Below are 22,035 nucleotides of genomic sequence, written 5' to 3'. Positions count from 1 at the left end.
CTCTTAAAGAACTAAAGAAAAATTTAAAAATATTTTATACAGGGACTAGCCCGATGCTCCTCAACCAGGGGTAATTTCTTTTTTTGAGACGGAGTCTTGCTCTGCAGTCCAGGCTGGAGGTGCAGTAGCACGATCTCAGCTCACTGCAAGCTCCGCCTCCCAGGTTCACACCATTCTCCTGCCTCAGCCTCCGGAACAGCTGGGACTACAGGCATCTGCCACCATGCCTGGATAATTTTTTGTTTTTTAGTAGAGACGGGGTTTCACCATGTTAGCCGGGATGGTCTTGATCTCCTGACCTCATGATCCACCCACCTCGGCCTCCCAAAGTGCTAGGATTACAGGCATGAGCCACTGCATCCGGCCAAGACATTTTGATTGTCATGACTGGAGTGGTACTAGTGACATCCAGTGGGTAGAGGCCAGGGATGCTGCTAACATTCTATAAGGTACCCCCTCAGAACAAAAGATTACCTCGTTCAAATTGTCATTATTGCCCAGGTTGAGAAACTATGGGCTAGCCCCATTATCTTTACACTCTTCCAGAGAGAAACTAGGAAGCTGCTTAAAAAAAAGCAAGAATATGCAGAAAATAGCCAGAGAAAATGAGGGATTTCCTAAGGCAGGTATTCAGGTAATAAGACCTTGAGGTGGGTGAGATCAGGGGTCAGCAAATGATAGCCCTAGGGTAAAATTCAGCCCCACGTCTATTTATATGAATAAAGTTCTGTTGAAACATAGCCACATTCATTCTTTTATGTATTGTGTATAGGGCCATTAGATATACAGTAGCAGAGTTTACTAGTTATAAGAGAAACTGTATCACCTACAAAGCCCACCTGGCCCTTTACAGGAAAGTTTGCTGGCCTTTGGTTTACACAATGACCTAGATATAGATTCTAACACATTTTAAATAATCAAAAATGTTTATTATTTCTTTTTTGTTTGAGACAGAGTCTCATTCTGTCGCCCAGGCTGGAGTGCAGTGGTGCGATCTTGGCTCACTGCAACTTCTGCCTCCAGGGTTCAAGCGATTCTTCTGTCTCAGCCTCCTGAGTAGCTGTGATTACCATGCCCAGCTAATTTTTGTATATTTTGTAGAGATGGGATTTTGCCATGTTGTCCAGGCTTGTCTTGAACTCTTGAGCTCAAGCAATCCTCCCCTCTCAGCCTCCCATAGTGCTGGGATTACAGGTGTGAACTGTAATCCTTATTATATATATCCTTAGATATATGTAAGAACCATTTGTGAAAGGCTCACGGCCTACTGAGTGGAGCAGAGTGTCACCACGTGACTGACGCTGTAACAAAAGCCTATACCGGGGCTTCTAGAGCTGCCAAGAAGAGAATAATGCATCCTGCCTGGGTGGGGCAGGGAGGATGGTTTCACAGAAGGAGAGATGGGTCTTGGAGTCTAAATCCATATTTTCAGGATAATGGAGGGAATTACACTGGAGCATGTTAAAAAGAAGAGAGAAATCAAAACCCACGAAGGGTTCAGGAAAGATTTCAGTTTACCTCCTTGTGCCTCCGAGCCACTGGCAAGGCCATGAATACGGCTTCTCAGGAGAATTGTCACTTAACCCCCTTCATCCCTACTACCAGCTTTTAAAAAAAAATTCTTATTTCAAGAGTTAGTCAGCAAGAACAGACAGTAACTGGACCACTGGGTCTGAGGCCTTCTTGGAAAATTACACATTTTCCAGATAAAGGATGCAGTACACGAAGGTGGAAGGTGGCAGATTTTAAGTGAAGCAATAAAAGTTGATGTGCTAGGATGCTTGAGTATAAAAACTGCATGTTAGGCCTCCCACTGGACAAACTGTAGACAATTGGAGCACAAGAATAAATAAGGGTAGCAACAGATTGTTACCCTACAGAATAAAAAATGAATCCATAAAACCATAGTAATAAAACTTTTAAAATTGGAAATAAATTAATAAGTTGGGGGGAGCTTTTCCTTAAAATAGAATGCCAACAAATAAATGTAGAAGGACCCATGCCATTAGAGAATTACCATTTGGTAACCATAATGGTAGGGCAGGGGGCAAAAATGATCAATGAAGCCTAGAATCAGTGGCTGAAAATATAAAAAGAAACAAGGTATTTGTGTAGTCTGGAGATACCTCCTTCCAAGACACTTGTTGGTTATAAAAGAGGAAAAATTAAATTCATACGGGAGAAACCTGGCAGACACCACCTTAAGTAAGTGATCCAAGTTAATATCATCAGTAACGACACAAAAGCCTGCTACATGCTGCCTGATATGAAGCACCAAGAAGGACACAATACTGCCATGATGTTGCCACAAATGCAACAACTGATGGGACCAACCGTGAGGGCAGGCTGGGGGGTCTCTCTTCTCTGACGTGGCTTTCCAATGGGCTTGCCATCACTCCCGTAGGAGTGTGAGTTCAAGGACTTCAGAAGTAAGGCAGGAAAACGCTGTTCCTGTGGGCTTCTCATGCCAAAGGGAAATGGGTACTTCATGCACTTCACTAACACATACAGAGTAATCATCTAGCTTTACGGACTGCTTACTGTGCACTGGGAATTGTACTAGGTGTTGAGGATTCAGGGTGCAAATACGAAGCAGGTATGAACTCAGTCCTATGGAGCATACGCCCTAATGGGGATGTCGAGTTTAAATAAATCATTACAGAATTTGTTATACAATTAAAGTTGTGATTAGAGCTACAAAGGGACGGCAGACTATGAGAAAATGTAAGAGGAAATAGACTCACCTAAAATGTGGAGGTAAAGGGGAGTTTGTGAGGATGTGATGGGGTAAAGCCATGGAGGGGAGGGTGGCAGAGATTATTTATGTGTTGAGAAAGGAAGTTCCTTGCTTGTATTTTCTTTCCAGCTGTTTCTTTAACCTGGATCTCATCTTGGGAGACAGTGAACAAAATAACCAACCTATAATCTTAAACTATGCCATGGTCATGAAAGACAGAACAAAGCTGAAGAACTTTTCCAGATTAAAGGAATCTAAAGAGACATGAAATCTGAGGCAATATTAAATCCTGGATTAGGTCTTGGACAAAAATTTTTTTTTGCAATTAAAAAAATTAGTGCGGTAATTGGATAAATCCAAATAAAGTGTGTTGATTAGATAATTTTTAATAGTATTAATTTTCTGATTTGATCGTTGTTCTGTGATTCTATGAGAGAGAAAAAACATCCTTGTTTTCGGGAAATAACACACTGAAGAGGAGGGGAAAAGGGGCATCGAGTCTGCAGTTTTCTCTTAAATAGTTGGGGGAGGGAGGAATAATTAAGTAAAAGTGATAATATGTTAACATTTGAAAATTTGTCCTAAAAGTATAAAGGAATTACCTGCATTATTTTTGCAACTTTCCAGTAAGTCTGAATTCATTTAAAAATAAAAGGTTAAAAATAAAAACCCTGTATATTATAGAAGACAGATTTATAGAACAGAGGCTCTAGAATCAGACCAATCTGGATTGGAATGTTTGACCTCAGATTGACTGGCAGTTATGACCCTAAATACGTTATCTAGCCTCTCTGAGCCTCAGTTTTCTCATTAATAAAATAGGGAAAATAGTATCTACTTCTCAGGTTTATGTAAAGACAATGCAGTTACTATGAGTAAAATTTTACACAGTGCTGCTCAATGCCTGAGACTGCCTGCCAAGGTACCTCTGAGGCTAGCCAAGACGGTTGTCGACTTGTTGACTGATTGGTTGACAGGGATGTTTTCACGCCCTGAATAACTCAGGCTTTACATGTGCACTTTTCTCCATTGGGCAGCTATGCTACCAGATTCCAACTTTGTCTTTAAAATACTCCTCCATATGGGTGTGATGTATGCAAGGAAGACAATGTAAACCAGGGGGTTAATACTCCAAAATAGGTTTTAAAACAAAATAAAGTTTACCGGCCCAGAGCAGTGACTCATGGCTGTAATCCCAGCACTTTGGGAGACCGAGGCGGACAGATCACTTGAGGTCAGTAGTTCGACACCAGCCTGGCCAACACGGTGAAACCCCATCAGTACTAAAAATTAAAAAAATAATATGGGGCATGGCAGGAGAATCCCTTGAACCTGGAGACAGAGGTTGCAGTGAGCCAAGATCACACCACTGTAGTCCAACCTGGGTGGCAGACTGAGATTCCATCTCAAAAAAATAAATAAATGAATGAATAAATAAATTAACTTATCAGTATTCAATTACAAATGCTAAATATGTTTGCAATGGAATATTTGAAAAATAAAATTAGAAGAAATGTATATTGATAGTTTCATCCAAAGATTAAGTCACACACACACACACAACATACTCCGTAGAAAACTTAAATGAGAATAGAAGCAAACTAAAAATTTGGCATCTTTGTCTTTTCCAAAGTGGCTACTTGTTCAGCTCCAGCTCAGAAGAGCATTCTCTTTGCTAGCTCAGTTCCCAGGCTTTGGAGAGATCGTGTGGGGAGGGAAGAAACAAAGTATTAGTAAAAAGATAAGGAGTACTTTCTGGTGGGAAAATGAGACAGGTGAAGGGTTTGGGCTGGAAGCAGAAGTGGAATGGGAGAAATTGCAGAGGGAATGTGAGAAAACACTATTCCAGGTTACAGAGTGGATCGGTTTTAACATTTTTGAAGAAAGGGGAGCTACTTTTTATTTACTTTGAAGTCTCAGACTGCTTTCTTTGACAGCACTCAGTGATTGCTAAACTTACGTCACCTGGTGCTTCCACCGTCCTTCTTAGCTCCCAGTGTGGGGTGATATTCTTGAAAGATAATCAAGAAGGACTTTTCACCCCTGCCAGCCATTTCCCTATATCCTCCACTAAGGCACTAAAAGTTAGTGCCACCATGTCCTAACCAGGACAGAAACAAGGAAGAAAAAAACCCAGGATCAATCATTTTGACAGGAATGGATTCAGTAAAATCTGGGTGGGAAATGATATTTTTCCTGTTGGATATATTTTATAACTGTAGGTTATATTTTACTTTTTAAAACGCACAACTTCTAAATTACGCTGGCTACATCTGACCTCTATTAACCCCTGGAAGCTTTACATATATTTTCTCAGTCCCTTTATGAAGAAGTGTTATAAGTTGGTTTCTGTCTTTTATTTCAAATAAGGAGAATGATGTTGATAAAGCTCACCCACTGAAATCCACATGGTGGATGGAAAAAAGCCATGGCCTTTATTAATAAAGAAAGCCTGTGTGGCCCTTATCCAACGTGGACAATTACCTCCTCTCTCTTCCTCTTTACTTCTCCCTGTAGGTTTAATGGGATAAGCCACTGTCTGCTTTCTAAGAGGGCTACCTGCTGTCACAGAATCCCCAGTCATTATCACCGAAGTACATTGGTGGTGTTTTGAGATGCCGTGTACTTGATATTTTCCTTTTGAGTCTAGTAAGCCCTTTGGGATCTTTCAAGATAAAACCATTTCATAAATGTAGCTGTATTACAGAGTGAAATGCTTTATAGGGGACTTCAAGGAAATTACATTAGCCTATGCCTCTCTTTTATGGAGCATCACCATTTAGATGGCTTTATTAATACAGAGCAGGCCCGCTATGGATTTATGAGATCTCAGTGATCTTCACTCCTTTTTCTCTTTGGCCTGTGTTCCTGTTCCATTGTTTGAGGGTCATATTGTACAAATCCAGAGTCACGGCATTGAGCACACAAAGCCACTCGGGGGGTCTCAAAAGCCCGCAGCTCCACCGGGCACTGGTGTTCCCTGTGAGCGGCATGTGGGACTCCCACAAAGGAGCCGCTGATGTTGCACTGCTGAGTCCAACTGTGAGAGCAGGCTGGGGGTCTCTGTTCTCCGACCTGGCTTTCCAGTGCCCTTGCCAGTGCTCCCATAGGAGCACGAGTACAGGGCTTCAGAAGTCAGGCAGTAAAATGCTGTTCCGCTGGGCTTCCCACCTCAAGGGGAAATGCATGTCACCTCATGCATGTCACTAACACATACAGAGTAATCGTCTAGCTTTACGGACTGCTTACTGTGCACTGGGAATTGTACCAGGTGTTCAGGATTTAGGGGGCAAATTCAAAGCAGATATGAACTCTGTCCCCATGGAGCGTACTTCCTATTGGGGAAGTCAGGTTTAAATAATCATTATAAAATTCCTTATATAATTACAGTTATATAAGGGGAAGACAGACTATGAGAAAATGTAAGAGGAAACAGACTCACCTAAAATGTGAAGTTAGAGGGGAGTGTGTGAGGATGTGATGGGGTGAAACCATAGGACACAGGGGACAGGGATCATGTAAGAGGTATTGATAAAGCACATTCCTTGCTGGTACTTTCTTTCCAGTTATTTCTTTTATTTTCTTTTTATCATTATTATTATTATTATTTTGAGATGGAGTTTCACTCTTGTCACCCAGGCTGGAGTGCAAAGGCACGTTCTTGGCTCACCACAACCTCTGCCTCTCAGGTTCAAGCGATTCTCTTGCCTCAGCCTCCTGAGTAACTGGGATTACAGGTGCCTGCCACCCCATTGGGCAATTTTTTTTGTATTTTTAGTAGAGATGGGGTTTCACCATATTGGCCAGGCTGGTCTTGAACTCCTGACCTCAAGTGATCCACCTGCCTCAGCCTCCCAAAGTGCTAGGATGACAGGTGTGAGCTACCATACCCAGCCTATTTCTTTAACATCATACATGTTGGCTACAGGGATAAAGATCAGAAAGTTTTAGGTGTTACTAGAAAAATATAAAAATGATCATGTGTTAATTACAAGTAACTTTTACAAAAGAAAGAAAAATAATTACACATTTTCCTAAATTATTATTTTGCTTATATATCATTTCCCTAATCTAATTTTCTAAAAGATATGTGTCTTGGGTTCTAGGTCATTAGTGACCATTAGTAAATGAAATTATTAAAAGTTTAAGTTTGTTTCTATTTCACATGTCTTGCATTTCACAGCGAATCAAGCTCAGTACTGTTACAAGATACTGACACCTTGAGATCTAAAAAACCAAAAAATTTAATGAAACAACCAGTTTTAAGAAATGAAATGTGGACAGAAGAATCATCACTGGGTGTGTTGCTCGGGCTTCACGACTTCCTTGCCCTCGCCAGGGGTTCAGAGTTTCACCTGCATCTTTGTCAGATTCTCTTCTAGATCTTCCTAACCCCAGCTCCTGTCCATCTTTGGCCGTATGAGTTGCCTGCATCCTATCCCTTCTCATGGACCCAATCTCTCCTAATTTGCTTTGGTGAATTTTGCAACCAAAGGCACAGGCATCTGTATCAGTTACCTATTGCTGCCGTACCAAATTACTACAAACCTTGTGGCAAAAAAACAATAGCGATTTATTCTCTCATACCTCTGGAGGCCAGAAGACCTAAATCAAGGTGTCAGCAGGACCAGGCTTTTTTGGAAGTCTCTAGAAAAGGATCCTTCCTTGTTTCATCCATCTCCTGGTGGATCTGGGAATCCTTGGCTTGGTGCCATATTGCTGTAATTTCTGCCTCTATGGTCATATCACCCTCTCCCCTGTGTATCTGTTTTCCTCTATGACTCTTACAAGGCCACTTGAAATTCAATTTAGGATACACTCACATAATCCAGGATTATTTGATCTCAAGATCCTCAACTTAATTACCTCGGCAAAGACTGTTTCCAAATAAGCTCACATTCACTGGTCCCTGGGATTTGACATGGATGTCTTCCAGTGGGCCACATGTCATAGCATCCATGTTATTTTACCATGGATTTACACCCGGGAAAGGGGTGTTTCCCAGGGCTTCCATTAAACTAGAGTTTCTCTACCTTGGCGGTATTGATGTTTGGGGCCAGATAATTCTTTGTGGTGGAGGCTGTCTAGTGCATTGCAGGAGGCTGAAAAGTATCACTGATCTCTACCCACTAGATGGCAATGGCAGCCCCCCCATCCCAGCTGTGACAACCGAAAGTCTCTAGACTTTGCCTTTTATCCTCTGCAGAGTCAAAATCACCCCCAGTCGAGAACCAAAGACAAGATCAATTAGCACAGTACCATAGACCAGTTTGTTCTCATTCCTGGCTGTATGTTGGAATAGCATGGGTAACTTTGAAAAATACTGAGAACAGAGTCCATCCTTCAGTGTCTAATTTAGTTAGTCTGGGGTAAGGCCCAAGCATCAGTAGTTTTTTTTTTTTTTTTTTTTTTTAAGTCACCTGCTTATTCTTACGGACAAAAGGCCGTGAATTGCTGATAAAGACAGTAGGAGCTTCATAACAGTTTGCTCAATTGCAGCAAGCTCATTTCAACTCTTTTGCAAATCATTTGGGGCCTTCATTTTATTATGTATTGAGAAGATTTACCCAGTGGAAAGAAGCTTAAAGAAAAGAACATGTTACTTCCTTTCTCTTCTCTGCTTCCTCAGAACCATAGGTTAGTGACGTTTCTTTTTCCAAGGATGGCCTCTGAGGTGGACACCTGGGAAAAAGAAGGGCAGCTGTAAGCCAAAGGCCTGGCTGTTAGGCCTGGCCAACCCGTCTCCTCATTGACTTGCGGTGGGAAGTCCCATTTCATGTCTGGGCCTTGGTGTCCTTGAGGGGAAGGTGGAATGTGAGTCGGGATGAAGCCTGAGTTGGATTCAGCTGCTCTGTGCTGGCGACAGCTCAAGGGGTGTGGGGAGGCAGCGGCAGTTGCAGAGTCATGTGGCTATCAATAGATCCATAGAAATGGAGCATCTGCTTTGGCCTCAACTGTAGCTCACGGGAGTCATTGCCAAGGCAGAATCCAATGTGGAACGTTCCAGCAATGAAAAAACTATCCATATTTTGTATTACCCTTTTTAACCCTCCAAATCACAATACAAAACAGAAACATGTGTACTAAAAACGATTTGTATGGAATTCTTCCTAGAATTAAAAATCACAATAGACTTGTTTGTGTTAACAATGATTATTTTTTAAAAAGATTAAAGAAACATTACGACCTTGCTATGGACAAATGAAAGACAAAACCTTCTCTATGATGTGCTTATACAAAGAAGTTCCCTAAAACATATCAGAAATGAGCCTCTGTGAGACTTGGGTGCGCACTGCTCTTTGTTTCTGCTTTGCACATTCTTGTGGTTACTGTACCTGCTATATTGAAATGGAAACTCAAGGTGCCATTTTGTGAAGCCCAGAAGGTGAAAAAGATCATTCTTGAGATTGAGTGGATAGCTTTTGCCTGTGATTATGCCATGCTTTGCACTGGGCATATTTATAGACATTGTCCTTTTTCACTTTCTCTCCAACTTCCCACATCTCCCCTTGGCTCCAGACTCTTATTTCTAAACACCCACCCAAGGATTCCACTGTAGAATTTAACAGGCACTCATGTCTTTCCCATGTCATCTCCCATACCTGTCCTCCCATTATCAAGACAAATAGGTACACCACGAACCACCATCCTCAAGCCCAAACCATAGAAATCCTCCTTGAATCCTTTCTCCCAATTTCCACAAACAATTCAGCAGCAACCGTCAATTATATCATCAACATATGTCCCTTATCCTACTGCTCCTCATCATCTCAATCATACCCACCCATGCTATGACTCTCTCTCTCATCTTTCACCTGAACCACGGCAGAGGCTCCCTTCTGATCTCCCTGCTCCTGAATTTGCCCTCCCTACTGGCATTCTTGATCCATCATCCAGAGAATGCTTTTGAAACATATATAGGATTGAATCACCTTACTGCTCAAAACTCTTCAATAGAATCTAAAATGGTATAGCCACTCTGGAAAACAGTTAAGCAATGTTTTCTTTCTTAAGTCAAACAAAACACGCAATTATATAACCCAGACATTGCACTTTTGGGCGAATTCATCTCAGAGAAAGAAAACTTCCATTAAAAGAAAAATCCGTACACAATTGTGCATAGCTGCCTTACTCATAAATGCTAAAACTGGAAGCAAACCAGATGTCTTTCAGCAACTAGATAGTTAAAAACAACAACAGCAACCGTGTGGTACATCCATGCCATGCAATACTACTCAGAGATATAAAAGAACTTACAAACTTACATCGCAAATGGAACCTTTGCAGGTGGAATATGGGTTAATCAGCTGACCTTAACATAAGAAGAGGCCCCTAACTTACCCAGGTGAACACAATGCAATCACAAGGGTCCCGAAAAGCAGAAACACAGGTGGAAAAGACTGCAAAGGAGATGTAACTACTCAGAAAATGGCTGGAGAGATGCAACTTTTGTGGCTTTGAAGATGAAGGAAGGGGCTGTGAGCCCCTAGAAACTGGGAGAGGGAAGAAAGTAGATTCTGCCCTTGGGCCTCAGAAAGGAACCAAAGCCATCCAGACATACATGGGTTGCTTTAAGCCCCAAAGTTTGTTGTAAATTGTTACAGAAGAAACAGAAAACTAATGCAGGAGGCAAAACATCATTTCCCAGTGTACCCCCCCCGCCTCAAAAATCACCATGCAAGTTTGAGTGAAATGAATGTCCTTTAATTATATTGCCATCACCAATGCTTTCCTGTGTCTGTCATCTTTTTAAACAAAACATGATTTTGAAATGTAGAAAAGATTTGGAAGGTAAACATGAATTGTAAAGCAGAGGCTTTCCAAATAACAGGGGAAATTTTCTTGTTGTGTATGTGCCATAACTGTGAAAGATAATTATTTATATCCAAAAGGGGAATGTCAGGTATTGGTTACAGCTGTCAGATCATGAACACTGCTGCGGAAGCCTTGTACCTCGCCAAAATACTGTCTGATGTAGACTTCAGCAACACTGCGGAACACTGTACATTTGATCTTCAGTCTTCTCTTTTTGCACCAGGAAAACCTTGGGGGTAGATTTCATTGGTTCATAACCACTTTAACATCTTCCCAGGCGGAAGGTTCCATTCATACCTCAGGCTGAATACACCTAAGATGTGCTCATTCACCCAGGTGAATGCACGTGAAGGCCTTCAGGCAGGGCATGCCTTGCATTGTTGGCCCCAAGTTAACCGTCTTGCCTTCCTGCTTTTCACCTGACTGCTACTTGTCCCTGAAGACAATGGAGCCTGTGACCTGTGGCTGGTGACTCTTGGGTCAAGTGACTCCTAAACGGATGTTTTGAACTTAGACTTCTCTACAGAGCTTCAGACCTGGCTATCTGATGCCTGTTTAGTATTTCCATGTGTGAATCCCTTGACCACTCAACTTGACCACGCCTAACATTGTACTCATTGTCTTCCTCTCAAGCCCTCTCCTCCCCCACTCCTTTTTCCATCTTGGTGAACCATTCTATCAAATCATCAAATTGTTGAGGATAATTTGCTACATTTCTATCCAGGCCATCTCCCTGACACTGGACCATTACTAGGCCCTTTCCATTATGCCTTCTAAATTTTTCTTCACTGCAGCCTCTCCTTTCTATCCCTACTGCCTCTGCTGAAATTCATGCTTAAATGGGGGAATTTAGGTCAGCTCATATTTATCAAGCATGAACAATATATCAGATACTCTTTTAAGTACTTTTATGCGAAGCGTCTCAGCTATTCCTCCCAGGAAAATTGTTAAGTAGGTATTCAAGTTATTGTCATTTTTAGAAGCAGAGGTTGGTGCTAAGAGAGGTCAAGAATCTTTTCCAAGGTCTGACAGCCAGAAATGGGTAGAATTGGAATTTTAGGTTAGGTATGGCACACAGCAGATTCTGAGTACTCAGTTACTAATCTGTGAGTTTACTAAGAGAAAGACAGAGCTGTGGTCCCTCATCCACCTCTGCCACCTCTCAGACAAGTGTGGATATCTTAGGCCAGGTAGATTAAGAACAAAGCGAAGAGGAGTCTTCCACAGGACTCCTTTTGTCTTGCCTTATGAAGAAATAAATATTGACAAAATTATGAGTGCACATTTTCCAGCTATCGTGTCTCCAAAAGAAGCAATAACTGGTCATAGCAGAAACAGTTTAAGAAATATTAATTGTAGTAACTAATACTAGAGATCAGTTATTAAATGCTCATCATCGGCCAGGCATTTCCTAGGCAATTTCTAGATACTATCCCACTTAATGCATATAACATCCTTGTGGGACAATAAAGCTCAGGAAACTTAGGGAGTTTGTAAATATCACAATAGTAAGTGATTACGCATACAGATCCTTCTGAGTCCAAAGCTGCTGTTCCTAATCACTAAAGTATACTGCCCTGCACATTTATTCAGCACAGAGGGTGGATTCAGAAGATAGCAGGGAGGGCATGTACATGTTACAGGTACTTGGGAGGCCCATGACTTCTCTAAATTTATTTGTAAAGAGGGCATGCTATTGCCAACAAACTAGTGGCCTTTATCTACCTTGAATTTCCAATATCTGACATTGTTAACTTGAAAATTTGTTTAGTTAGCAAAAAGTGGTGTGATTCCAGTGCCCCCAACCCTGCTAGGATTGCCATGTCTGGAAGGAAAATGTACTTATTTCTTTGGATTAGTTTTACGTAAAATAATTACCAGAAACTTCTGTTTGTCCCCCAAAGAAAGACCAGTATCTCCTGATTTTCCTTGCAGCTAGATTTCATCATATGGTCAACAGTTGGCCAAGAAGATATGAGGAGAGGTGGTAGATGCAACTTTCCACTTGTGTATTTCAAGAGAAGGGATATGGTTCCCCTTTCCCCTTTCCCCTTTCCCACTGACTGGGATAAGATGTGGATGTGGTGGTGAGTTGCCTGGGGCCATGAGGACACAGGCTATATTCCACAAATTTCACAAAATAAGACGGAAGCCATGTTTTAAAGGTTTTAAAGATTCAGCTTCCTACACATCTCTCAGACAGATTTATGTCTCTCCATCCCTGCCTCCATTTTGTCTCTAAGTGACACAGTGGGGCCACCACGTCAATCTAGAACTGCTCCTGCCTGAATCATCACTTATTGAAGCCACTGACATTTGAATCCTCACTATGGCATCCAAACCCATATCCTAACTAATAGAAATCCACTGAGACACAAGCTATTGAAAAAGTACTTTTTAAAGCTCATTCTATGCAAACTTTCCAGTGTGAAAGAACCTGCCACATTCTAGGGTTAGTAAGAGATTTGACTTGGCTCTGCTCAACATAAGCAGCTGGTAAGGGATTGGGTAAAGATGAAATCAGAGAAGTCATCAGGGGCTGGGTCATGAAGGACTCTGCTGTGTTAAAGAAAATGGACTTAAACCTGGGGGTAATGACGATGCAAGAGGAGTTCCAAAGGGTGTGGCAGGATACACCTGAACTTGAAAATAATCCTTCATCAGCCATTTGGAACAAGGCTCTGAGGTGTTAAAGAAAATGGACTTAAACCTGGGGATAAGGATGATACATGAGGAGTTCCAAAGGGTGGGACAGGATACATCTGAGCTTGAAAATAATCCTTCAGCTGCCATTTGGAGCAGAAATTAGAGAGTAAAGACTAGAATTAGGAAGAAAAGTTTGCAAGCAAGAGATAATGGTGGTTTAGATCTAGGATGAAGATGAGGACAGAGAGAAGCAAATCTGTCAGAGAGAAGTAGAAGGTTAAATGACGAAGACCTGCCTGACTGGTGGATAGGTGAGAGAAGCCTGCAGAAATACCAAGAATCACACCCATGTTTGTGGTTTTGGCAACAGCACGGTGAGTAGCACCCTTGATTTGCTAAAATAAAAAGCATACAGTGGAAAAAAAGTTTGGGGCTGGGTTGAGGGTGGAGGTTCGTGGGGAGATTGAGTTTAACTTTGCACTTGTGTAGTTTGATGAGCTATGGGACATCCAAGAGGCAGTGTCTAGTACACAGAGTTAAAAAAAAGAATAAATCCAAGACTGAATGTCAGTGATGACACAGACTCTTGCATATTTCATAGTAGTATTTGATTATGCCAGGTGGAGGACACACCTAAGGCATTCTTTGTCTCTATATTTACACTGCAAGCCCCTCCTGGAGAAGATGTTTTCCACTTCTTTCTTGTGTGGCATTTGTGAGCAGAGCTTGCCTTAGATTCAGGGTGAATGATAGGAATGCAGTAGCTGCTTGTGACGGAGAGAATCCCAGCAATGACTAAATGCTGTGTCTTCTAGTGCAGTTTCCTTCAAAGTTTATTTTTCTCTAATGTAATTGTATCTGGTTTTTGTCCCCCCACTTTATTCACAGCACCTAACACAGTGACTGACTCACAGCAGGTGCCAAATAAAAACAAAAACGAATGCATGTTGAGTGAACTGCCACCTGTATATGCTTTAAAATCTAGCTACTTAGAAACTGCAGGCCAAAAATGTTTTTGATGAAAGCATGCATCACTACACCCAGTAGGGTTAACCAGACAACCCATAATCATAAACTAAATGGATAATTATAAAGCGAAAGTATTAATCATTTATAAGTAAAAAGCAAGTACAGGCATTAAAATCCAGGATCTACTCGACTCTGACAATGTACCGATAACATCCTTCTTGAATGTTTTAGGAATTCTGGAAATCTATGTTTCCAAGTGCCTGATGGTGATTTTTCTCCTTTGCCAAACAGTGTGAGGCAGGCATCTTGCTTAATTAAACAGCAAATTAAAATCATCAATAAACTCTAAGACTGCTTGGAAAAAGAATCTGGCAGTTCCTCAAAAGGTTAAAATAGAATTGCTGATAACCTAGGAATTCTACTCCTAGGTAGATGCACATCCACACCAAAGCTTATAGGCACATTTTCATAGCAACATTAGTCAAAATCGCCTAAAAGTGGAAACAACTAAAATGTCCATCGAACAATGAATGGATAAACAAATGTTATATATCCACGCAATGGAGTATCATTTGGCAATGCAAAGACTGAAGTACTGATGCATGCTACAACAGGGATGAACCTTTAAAACACTATCCTAAGTGAAAGAAGGCAGGCACAAAAGATCAGATATGATATTCAGTTTCTATAAAATGTTCATAAAAGGGAATGAGACAGAGAATGAGATTTTTTGGCCGCCAGGAGCTGAGGATGTAATGGTAGAAAATGAGGTATGACTCAGGGATAGTGTGTTTTTTTCCAGGAGATTTAAAAAAAAATTCTAAAATTCATTGTGGCGATGGTTGCACAATTCTGTGAATAGACTGAAAACCATGGAGTTGTACACTTTAAAGGAGTGAATAGAATGGTATGTGAATTATATCTCAATAAAGCTGTTGTTTAAAAAAAAACTCTAAGAACAAGGGCTCATTTGGTACATTATTGGACATTGGTGGCCTTCAGACATAGGCAGCAAAAAAATTCTTTGAAAGAGTACACCATCACAAGCGCTTGGTCACTCTGGATCAGTTATTTCAACTCGTGAAGTACTGGCTTCCTCTCTTGTAGGACAGAAGTGCAGCAGGAGCTGTTGGTGTGTATTCAAATCCTTGTGCGTCACCAGTGGCTTTCTGGAAGCCCCTGTATCTCTGTACCTGAGGGCTTTCTGTAGCCACCGGAACATACTTGGGTCCTTCCTTTCCACAGGGTGAACTGGAAGTTCCAGGAAGCTGACTTCCCTGAAAGTAGCTCTGAACTAATTACAAACAGGAGTCGGAGGAGCTATACTCAGCTTCCTCGCTGACTGTGTGTTACAACTCAAAGGTGTGTTCTACCCTATCCCCGGATATGCATCCCAGGTGGCATCCCAGGTGCCCACAGAGAAAACCCGCCTTTCAATGCATCCTGGTGTTGGCTTCCTTGCTTTCCCCAGCTAACTTTCTTCATTCCGTACCAGTGCTTCTTGGCATTACCTCCCAAATAAACTACCTGAGCACATAAATGTCAGAGTCTGCTTCTGAAAGAGACCAACCTGAAATAAGGGATAATCGGTGTGCCTTCCTCTTAGGTCTATTGGAAGGAAGAAATAAAATACTACATGGAGAGCGTTCCAGCGCCGTGTCTGGCCACTTAATAAACGTTACCTATTATCATCATTATTATTATTATTGTTATTACTAAAAATAAATAATTGACTGGAATTATTTATCAGATCTCGGCCCATCTGGAAGCCTGTCTTGGCTTTCCTACATATGTGAGACATGCCAAGCTGGTATTGTGTTTATTATTTCACCACTGAGCACCCAGTTCATTATTTTCCATCCAATTGACTCCAGGTTTTCAAAGACTTTATCTAGCAAACTGCACAGATTAAGTAATAATTTATTTTCTCATCCATGTTTTATTAATCAAAGGCACATATAACTGCCAATCAGAGCTGCTGATCAGAATTAAATTACTAAGTTCACCATGCAGAGCTAATATCACTTCAGTCAAAAGCAAAACATCTTGATGTTTTTGTTTGTGAAGCTTTATCGCTTGTAAAAGTAAGATTAGATTAGATTTTCTGAAATATTTAAAATAGCTTGCAGACCTTCATTGCCACAATCAGGGTCTCCTAAGACCCAGAAAGTCCATGTTGGCCACTGCTGATCTAATAAACCAAAATTCATTAAGAAGTATGTCTGCTTTCGCTATAAAAATTGGAGCAATAAAATCTTTATGGCCATATTTGGCAATAACCTTTCTGTATATGACAAAAAAATAAAGGATAAATGGATATTTAGTAATGTATTTTTTATCTTGACCTTTTCACAGTGAAATATCCACAAATCTAAGAGAGGCTGGATTACACTAAGATGCTAGCCCATGCCAGTTTTCCTGCTATAATATCAAGAGATCATAGTCTATGAGGAAAAAGGAGAAAGAAATAAGCAGTTTGGAAGAGTACAGCAAGGTGGATATCTAATTCTCTATTTCTTAAAACAAATGGCACTTGCTGGCAGTATGTTCACAAGCAGATGTGCTGGGTACATTTGCTTAGCCCTCTGAATTTACTCTCCCTTCTATACCCTGCTTTGTCCTTGGGCAGAGCACCTGGCAGCCTTGTCTTCTGGCTTCCAGCTGGCTTCAGTAAATTAGAAGCACTAGTGAGGAATCAGAGGTGGAGGGAGAACAAGACAGGGTGTCAGGTCTCCTGGTTTCCTTCCTAAGGCTTCATACAGATCAGCATCTTGTGGCACCAGAGAGTAAAGAATGGTGGACAGTGGATCTGGAGGGGCCAGTGGGCTACAGTTGGCCCACCAGGATTCTTAACATGTAAAATAAATACCAAAATGTTCACAGGGTTTGTATGAGAATTGAATCATCTGATCCACAGAAAATTGACCACAATGCCTAGCATGTAATAAGTAAACAGATATTAGCTACTGTTATTATATTCAAGGATCTGAAGAAAAGTTATGGTTACTCTCTGCTTTGTGAAGAGCAACGAGCACTGTTTCTCCTATTGTAGGCATCTGAACTCATATTAGAGCCATCACTGCTCTAGGCAAGAGGATAACTTACCTGCCTGAACGCTGACCAACGCTCATTGAAAGCCTAGTATTAACCAGGGACTGTGGTAATTACTTTTCAAGTGTTGTCTCAGCTTTGCATAGTAGAAATACCATAGCCAATGAGGTTTTTCAGAGGTGCAATGATTATTCATTGAAAACTCGGGCCAGCAGGAGTAAGAAAGCTGCCCACGCTCAGATGGTACATGATAGGTACAAGTGGCATTTGAACTCAGGCCCATGAGCTTCTCAGGCAGCACCTACGTTCTCCTGTTTACAAGAGACCAGTTCTTCAAAGTGAATCCTGAGCCACTTGATGGGCAAGGAATCAGGTTGTCTGAGTGTGGAAAAATGTCTACGCATTTATCATTGTCAAAACTCCTTTCGAGAAAATGTGCAGTAATTGTACATCTAATTCAGCCCCAGCACAACACAATGTTCCAGTGAAGTGTACAGCCAAGTGACATGTGTTGAGATGATGACCCTGTTGGGAGGGAGTCTTGTAAACCTCACACTAAAGAAAAATGACCAACAAACACATGCAGTGGTTTATGGGCCTCATCTCTTTGTGGCAGCTCTGTGGCTCCTGGGAAGGAAATGGAACACTTAGGAAGACAGACTGAGCCTCCTGGTTCCCACAGGTGTACGATACGTGAGCCAGTGCATGAATTTATGTCCTTGAATATTCATCAAAATCCCCAGGGGGAGACAGTTATGGACGTCAGAGCAAGCCTGGGTCCATGATGAATAGACCCTCCCTTTGGAGTTCCCTGGGCCTCCCTGCACTTGAGTCAAGCCTGGAAGAGTTGTGGGGAGCACATGGCAGCCCTGTGGATGCTGGCAGTAAGGAAACTTCTGCTTGGGCATCTCAACAAAATAGGACTCATTGCCATGGACTGAGCTCATGCAGCGGTCTCGCATAAGAACCTAAATGTGGTTCTTTTACATGATGCTTGCCAACGTACCCAACGCCCTCATGGTGAGCTGTGTCCTGGGCTTGGGAGGAGATGAAAAATCCTTTCCTACTTCAGTCTTACGCATGCAAATAGCTGAATATCAGGACCCACTGCTTGTATCTATACCTCCAGCTCAGGATAGAACAACTTGTAGGAAGCAGGTATCAATTGATATTTGTTGGCCAGGCACAGTGGCTCACTTGTAATCCCAGCACTTTGGGAGGGTGAGGCAGGTGGATCACGAGGTCACGAGATGGAAAGATCGAGACCATCTCGTCTAACACAGTGAAACCCCATCTCTACTAAAAATACAAAAAAATTAGCTGGGCGTGGTGGTGGGCACCTGTAGTCCCAGCTACTCAGGAGGCTGAGGCAGGAGAACGGCATGAACCCAGGAGGCGGAGCTTGCAGTGAACTGAGATTGTGCCACTGTACTCCAGCCTGGGCAACAGAGCGAGACTCCATCTCGGAAATAAAAAAAATTGATGTTTGTTTCTGAATCAATGAAAAGCTACTTCTTCTTTGAGAGCACAGGCAGTCTTTCCTCTCCAGAGACTGGGATGGGGTGAGGGATGTGGGGGAAGGAGATACCCTCCTTGCCGGCTTACAGTCTCACAATGATTCCACTGACTTTTGTAGGGGACAAAATCCTCACACATGTACACAAGCACACACACTTGCACATCCCCCAAAACACGGCCATTCTGACCTATGCCGTCACTCCCTGGCCATTTAAGAGTGAGCCGAGGGAAGGTATCTGAGCTGAACTGGACCAATAAAATTATTCTTGAGGATGTGAAACTCAGGACACAGAAATATGGTGATGAGCAACATCTAAGCTGAAGTATATCAGTTGGAGAGTTCCAGATTCACATATTGCAGTGCCCAGACAGGTTTGGTTTCCTTCTTTATATGATCAGATGCTCCTTTGTGTCCATGTGCATACAACACTCTCACTGCTGTGGGTTTCACTGCCCACCCCCTACCACCACCAACAAAAAAGATATGTGGGAGTTCTCTCAGTGACTTATTTGGAGATAGGGTCTTTACAGAGGTAATCAAGTTAAAACAGGGTCATGGGTAGACCTTAATCCAGTATCACTGGTATCCTGTATAATCCATTTTCACACTGCTGATAAAGACATATCTGAGACTGGGTAATTTATAAAGAAAAAGATGTTTAATGGACTCACAGTTCCACGTGGCTGGAGAGGCCTCAGAATCATGGTGGAAGGCGAAGGCACGTCTTACATGGTGGACAGTTCCACGTGGCTGGAGAGGCCTCACAATCATGGTGGAAAGTGAAAGGCACATCTTCCATTTGGCAGCAAGTGAAAAAGAATGAGAACCAAGCAAAAAGGGAGACCGCTTATAAAACCATCAAATCTCATGAGACTTACTACCTCAAGAACAGTACGGGGGAAACCACCCCCATGATTTAGTTATCTCCCACCAGTCCCTCCCATAACACATGGGAAGTATGGGAGCTACAATTCAAGATGAGATTTGGATGGAGACACAGCCAAACCATACTATGTCCTTACAAAAAAAATGGAGATTTTGACTCAGAGGTAGACATAGATAAGGGAGACTGGCATGTGAAGGGAAGGGAGAGATTGGGATGATGCAGCTACCAACTAAGGAATGCCAAAGGTTTCCAGCAAACCTCCAAAAGCTAAGGAGGCATGAACAGATTCCCCTCACAGCCCTCGGAAGAAACCAGCCCTACCTACACCTTGACCTTAGACTTCCAGCCTACAGAACAGATTGACAGGAAATTCCTTTTGTTTAAGCCACCCAGTTTGTGGCACTTTGTTATAGGAGCCCTAGCGAACTAAGACACACCCCAACAATCTTCTTTCTTCCCTTTCCTTACTTGCTTGTTACTAATCATAGTGAATTCCTTTTGCTTGCAACCAAGAGAAACCTAACTCAGGTTTCTGACTTTTATCAGAACTCAGGATCCTGACTTTTATCAACCACTATAAAATTCATTTTGGATTTGTAAAGCAAAGCAACTTATAATTAACACAGAGGCTGTAACACAGAAACCAAGGAGATGCCTTTAGACCAAAGAGGCAGTAACGAGAGAACGTTCTTTTTCAGATAGAATGGGTTGAGAAAAACAATTTGCTGTAAAAAAAAAAAAAGTTTCATTTCTCTGACTGTTGCTAGCACAAACGGCAGAAAACAAACAAGCTCTTAAAGGCAAATACGTTGGTTTTTGTCTCACCCTGTATCATAGGAAAGATCATTATAAAAAACAAAGGCATTCATTGAAATATTGACCCTATTAAGAACTATCAGGAGATCCCCATTTAGGAGTTGAATTGTGTCCCCTAAAAGAAACATCCAACTCCTAACCCCTAGTGTCTGCAAAAGTGACTTTATTTGGAAATAGAATCTGTGCACATGTAATCAAGTTAAGATGAAGCCGTTAGAGTGGACCTATTCCAGTATGAGTGGGGTCCATATAAGAAGAAAACCCCATGTGAAGACAGAGACATGGGGAGAACACCATGTGAGGAACAAGGCAGAGATTGCAGTGATTTAGCTACAAGCCAAGGAACACCTGGGGCTACCAGAACCTAAAAGAGATGAGGCCGAATCCCCACCTAGACACTCTGAAGATAGCGTGGCCCTTGCCAGCACTTTGATTTCAGAGTTCCAGCTTCCAGAGCTGTGAGACAAGTATTTTCTGTTTTAAGTCACCCCGTTTGTGGTACTTTTTTATGTCAGTCCTAAGAAACTAATTCATCCCCTCACTCAAAATATCTCTTTGGGTTGTGAGGAGGTTTACGCAGGGTAATGCCAAAGATTTGAAAACTCTCTCATAATGCAGAGTTAAAAGATGTTTACAGTAACTGAATTTTCTATAGTAAGTCTGGGAGTGCTATTACCTACAAGATCTGGATAGGATACATATCATGAAAGTAAGTAAATGTTGTCCTTCCTTCTGGTCCTCATTAAAATGTGTTCAGTAAATTGATGTCAAAATAACTAATACTCTACAATCATACTTGAACATGGGTTACATTCAAACCAGGAAGACTAGTTATATGGTACCTTTTGGTGTGTTTGTAATAAAGGTTCCGCTTTTGAGTGGTGTAAAGAAAGCAACTAAGAAAATATAAAAACAAGGCATTCTAAACAACATTTTGAAAGTGACTAGTAGCAGAGTTTGCATTAGGCTGTGTCCTGGAACAACTCTGTTCTTAGAATAAAAATAAAAGATTGTCATTTTGGTTGGTTGAAGAAGTCTTCCTTCACTTTCCAGCAAAGATTCTTATGCCTTTGATCTTTTGATTGTTCCCAAATAATGATGTGTTTGTTCTAAAAATAATTCTTCTTCAAGGAAGAAACAGAAACGTATTTTTTTGGGACTATGTTGAAGAGAGCAAACTGAACTCTAAAAGGGGGAAAAAGAGAAATCTATTGAAGGCATGCCATGTGTTAAATTTACTGCTGATGTTCCAAGAAAATCTTCCCCTAATATTTTTAGACTGAGATTAATGTATTTGCAGATAATTTTAGAATATAAAGAATCCTAAACTGAACATCTGCTTTGTTGTCTTGGTCCTAGAGTCAACCTTGTGGCTTGAAAATTTAGAAAGCAGATTTGGGGGAGTAAATACATAATTTTGGCTTATCCAAAGAATTTACTCAGGTGCTTTGGGAATCAAAATGGTTTTTCCTTTCTTTGTTTTGATAGATTAACATTAGAGTTACTGGCTTTATTAAGCATTGTATGACAATGTCATTCAATGTCCATTAAAGAATACTTAGTAGAGTAAATGTTAAATTACCATGTTACATCTCC

The 22,035-nt window shown here is 41.4% G+C and overlaps 1 protein-coding gene and 1 long non-coding RNA gene across 2 annotated transcripts in view; one reads left to right on the top strand and one right to left on the bottom strand.

Annotated features, from left to right (window-relative positions):
* LOC111552552 overlaps window positions 1-16,490 on the top strand; it is a 36,684-nt gene extending 20,194 nt beyond the window's left edge. The window contains exons 2-3 of the long non-coding RNA XR_002734667.1: window positions 14,970-15,074; window positions 15,275-16,490. This is a non-coding gene — a long non-coding RNA (uncharacterized LOC111552552). The remainder of the gene's footprint in view (window positions 1-14,969; window positions 15,075-15,274) is intronic.
* Window positions 1-22,035, bottom strand: part of CDH13 (cadherin 13) — a 1,108,439-nt gene that overhangs the window by 763,233 nt on the left and 323,171 nt on the right. The window lies entirely within an intron of this gene.

Source organism: Piliocolobus tephrosceles, chromosome 17 (assembly GCF_002776525.5).
Source record: "Piliocolobus tephrosceles isolate RC106 chromosome 17, ASM277652v3, whole genome shotgun sequence".
Classification (NCBI taxonomy): domain Eukaryota; kingdom Metazoa; phylum Chordata; class Mammalia; order Primates; family Cercopithecidae; genus Piliocolobus; species Piliocolobus tephrosceles.
This window is presented reverse-complemented; position numbering and strand designations above follow the sequence as displayed.